The sequence below is a fragment of the Pristiophorus japonicus genome, chromosome 19 (genome assembly GCF_044704955.1).
Source record: "Pristiophorus japonicus isolate sPriJap1 chromosome 19, sPriJap1.hap1, whole genome shotgun sequence".
In the NCBI taxonomy this organism is placed as follows: domain Eukaryota; kingdom Metazoa; phylum Chordata; class Chondrichthyes; family Pristiophoridae; genus Pristiophorus; species Pristiophorus japonicus.
In genome coordinates this window covers 10,898,595-10,903,363 of record NC_091995.1, presented here as the reverse complement: position 1 = coordinate 10,903,363, position 4,769 = coordinate 10,898,595, and positions in this window count along the sequence as shown.

Genomic DNA, 4,769 nt, shown 5'->3' with positions numbered 1-4,769 from the left:
AGAGATGCAAATATCATGATAGGGGAGGGCCCTTCAATGTTGTCACCTCCCGCTGTCCATAGCCGAACTTAACAGCAGGTCCATCTAAATCAGCCTGCTTCACATCATTCTTCCCACAATCTCTGGACTCTGGAGCCTCCCGCTCAACCCCCCGCCCCTTCCCTCTCCCCCTCACACCCCCCCACACCTCACCCCCCTCCCCCTCAACCCCCCTCCCCTCACCCCCCTCAACCCCCCTCCCCTCAACCCCCTCCCCTCATCCCCCTCAACCCCCCCTCCCCTCAACCCCCCCCACACACCTCACCCCCTCCCCCTCAACCCCCCCTCCCCTCACCCCCCTCAACCCCCCTCCCCTCAACCCCCCCTCCCCTCATCCCCCTCAACCCCCCCTCCCCTCACCCCCCTCAACCCCCCTCCCCTCAACCCCCCTCCCCTCATCCCCCTCAACCCCCCCTCCCCTCATCCCCCTCAAGCCCCCCTCCCCTCACCCCCCCTCCCCTCACCCCTCTCCCCCTCACCCCCTCCTCTCCTCACCACCACCTGCAAGTTGCTTTCTAAGTTACACACTATCCTGATTCAGAAGTATATCGCCGTTCATTCATTGTCACTGGGTCAAAATCCTGGAACTCCCTCCCCAACAGCACTGTGGGAGCACCTTCACCACACGGACTGCAGCGGTTCAAGAGGGCCGTTCACCACCACCTTCTCAAGGGCAATTAGGGATGGGCAATAAATCCTGGTCCTGTCTATAATCCCCTGACCTCTGTGCTCCTCCAATCCTGGCCTCTGGCCCATCCCCGATTTTCATCGCCCCACCATTGGTGGCTGTGCCTTCAGCTGCCCAAGGCCCTGAATGTTGGAATTCCCTCCCTAAACCTCTCCACCTCTCTCTCCTCCTTTTAAAACCCTTCTTAAAGCCGAATTCTTTGACAAAGCTTTTGGACACCTGTGTGGCTGGGTGTCAAACACTGTTTGAAAAGGACTCCTGTGAAGCACCTTGGGACATTTCACTACGTTAACAATGCTATGTAAATGCAAGTTAAATACATTTTTTAAAGTTATCGGCCAATGCTAAAATGGCCCTTCCAGTGCGATTTTAAGCTCATTTATCTCAAACAACAACAATTCACATCTCTGACCTCAGAAATTCCCAGTTTTTTCTCCTTTCTCGCGCTCTCCTCCAAACGGTGTGGTAGAAATGTGTCCCAGGCGATATCAAATTGTCCGTCCCTGACAGGACCGGCCCGATATTCCATTCGATTGAAGGCAATGGGATTGAGTACGGAGCGGGACGGGCGGCATATTGGTTACCGCCCACTTTGTGCTACCTGCCTGGGATGGATTCCTACCCCAGAGTTTCTCTTCCAGCCTCCAGGGAAGACCCACGGATTCCAGCACAGCTTTTCACCTGCTGTCAGAATTACGACTCAAGAGAAAGAAAAGCAAAAGACTTCCATTTATACAGCTCCTTTCACCACCGGGCGTCACAAAGCACTTTACAGCACATGAAGTACTTTTGGAGTATAGTCACTGTTGCAATGTGGGAAATGAGGCAGCCAGTTTGCCCACAGCAAACTCCCACAAACAGCAATGTGATAATGACCAGATATCCTGTTTTTTTGTTATGTAGATTGAGGGATAAATTTTGAACAGGACACCGGGGATAACTCCCCTGCTTTTCTTCAAAATAGTGCCAAGGGATCGTTTATGTCCACCTGAGAGAGCAGGCGGGGCCTTGGTTTAACATCTCATCCAAAAGACACCACCTCTGAACAGCACAATGCTCCCTCAGCACTGCACTGGAGTGTCAATCTAGATTTTTTTGTGCTCAAGTCTCTGGAATGGGAACCCATGACCTTCTGACTCAAGAGGTGAGAGTGCTACCCACGGAGCCACAGCTGACACAGGGACCAAACTACGAGATGGGACGCTGTTAGAACTTGCTTTGCGTAAGGTCAATCATCATATCTCTGGGCTATTAGGATTTGCTAATATTGGAGAATAGCGGGAACAATGGATGGTGGCAGAATAGCAGTCAGGATCGCTACATCCCATGTCAGGTGCAAGTATCAGGAATTGGCCAGAACAACGGGAAGCCTCCAAGCAGTATCACATTAACTGTCTGGGATTGTCTCGGTCATCCCATTCCTTTTGTAATGTAAAGGCAGGATGTTAGCTTAAACTGATTAACAGTTAACCACTTAAAGGTGGCTATGATGTCAAAGTCTGGAGGTTTGCCGAAGGAACCTCACTTCAATATACATTCTGGGCATCATGTTGTATGTTTCCTCACATTAAGGGGGAAGGTACCTTAAGGGTGGCTGGAAGGTTTTTGAAATGGTGACAACTTTTTGTAGTTGGAGCTCACAGGATGATTGGAGGGCCAACACCTATGGAGGCCAAGCTTGATCACCTTGGGTCTGCAGGAAACCAGGTTGTATGAGACTATTGAATAACCAGAATAGCTATTATACTATTGGTGTCTGACTAATAAACTTTCATTTGGACAATACGCTCGAGTCTGAACCCTGAGGAATCGTTAATTGTGCTTCAGAGATTTTCTTATAGGCCAGAGGAGGCTGCAGCTCCCTCTCTGACCCTTGCCCTCTGAACTCAGCTCCACGCCAGGAGTGTGTAATCAGACGAATCCTCCTTCTTCAACCGGTCATCAATCCCACTTCTATTTGTGGTTGGTGTGGAGTGACTGCCATTTTGCTTACATACTTTAAGGGGAAGCTCGATATTTGCATGCGGGAGAAAGGGACAGAAGGAAATATTGATCGGGTGAAGAGGAGGTTTGTGTGGAGCATCAACACCGACATAGACCTGTTGGGCCCAATGGCCTGTCTCTGTTATGTAAAATCTACGTAATTCTGTTCAATAACAACAGTCATTACACTGGAAATGTAATTCATTATATTCCAACATGACAGGGTGGGGTATAATTGTGAGCACAATTATATCCAATATTTTTCACACAGTATGATGAACACTGGATCGGCCTCAACTAGAGTATTGTGTCCAATTTTGGGCACTGTATTTTAGGAATGATGTGAAGGCCTTAGGGACGGTGCAGAAAAGATTTATGTAGACTGCAGGAAGATATCAATCAACTGATCAGGTGGGCAGAACAATGGCCAATGAAATTCAATCCAGAGAAGTGTGAGGTAATGTATTTGGGGAGCGCTAACAAGGAAAGGGGATACACATTAAATGGTAGGATACTGAGAAGTGTAGAGGAACAATGTGACCTGGGAGTGCATGTCCACAGATCCTTGAAAGTAGCAGGCCAGGTAGATAAAATGGTTAAGAAGGCATACGGAATACTTGCCTTTATTAGGCAAGGCATAGAATATAAGAGCGGGGAGGTTATGCTTGAACTGTATACAACACTGGTTAGGCCACAACTGGAGTACTGCGTGCAGTTCTGGTCACCACATTACTGGAAAGATGTGATTGCACTAGAGAGGGTGCAGAGGAGATTTACGAGAATGTTGCCTGGACTGGAGAATTTTGGCTATAAGGAAAGGATGGGTTTGTTCTCTTTGAAACAGAGGAGGCTGAGGGGAGACCTGATTGAGATGGATAAAATTATGAGGGGCCTAAATAGAGTGGATAGGAAGGAGCTGTTTCCCTTAGCAGAGGGGTCAACAACCAGGGGGCATAGATTTAAAGTATTTGGTAGAAGGTTTAGAGGAGATGTGAGGGGAAATTTCCTCACCCTGGGGGTGGGGGGGTGCAGGGTCTGGAACTCACTGCCTAAACGGGTGGTAGAGGCAGAAACCCTCACCACATTTAAAAAGTACTTGGATGTGCACTTGAAGCGCTGTAACCTGCAGGGCTACCGACCAAGAGCTGGAAAGTGGGATTAGGCTGGATAGACTCTTGGTCGGCTGGCGTGGACATGACGGGCCAAAATGGCCTCCTTCCGTGCTGTAAATTTCTATGATTCTATGAATGGTTCCAGGGATGAAGGATTTCAGTTGTGTGGATAGATTGGAGAAGCTGGGTTTGTTCTCCTTGGAGCAGAGGAGTTTAAAAGGAGATTTGATAGAGGAGTTAAAATCAAGATGGGTCTGGACAGAGTAGATAGAGAGAAACTGTTCCCATTGGCGGAAGGGTCAAAAACCAGAGGACACAGATTTAAGGTGATTGGCAGAAGGTCCAAAGAAAGAAAGAATGACTTACATCCATATAGCGCCTTTCACGACCACTGGACATCTCAAAGCTCTTTGCACCCAATTCGGTACTTTCGGAGTGTAGTCATTGTTGTAATGTGGGAAACACAGCAGGCAATTTGTGCACAGCAAGCTCCCACAAATAGCAATGTGATAATGACCAGATAAAGGGCCCGAAATTGATGAACTCGCCACCCACTGCCGCTGACATTCCTCTGCAAGATCCGCCCAGTGCCACTTTTGATGCGGGGCTGGAGTGGGCGGGAGGGGAGAGCCGCTGGACACCGCCCGCTGACGTCAGCGGGCGACCGAGTGGCCCACCTGACCTCCTGCCCGCCAAGATGCCAGATTGGTGCAGGCGGGAGTCGGCGGGAGTCAGCGCCAGAACGGGGGCTGGACCGCCGGCTGGAGGCTGCTCTGTCCCCGACGGTCGGTCGGAAGACCCCGAAAAAAAGGTGAGTAAACATATTTTTTTCCACAACGACTTACCTCAATGGGGTCCCCGGAAGGTCTTCCGATGTTTTTTTTTTTCCCTGATGATTTTTTTTTGCGACTTCTCCACGAGCCCAACTCCATCCTCGGCGGCACTTG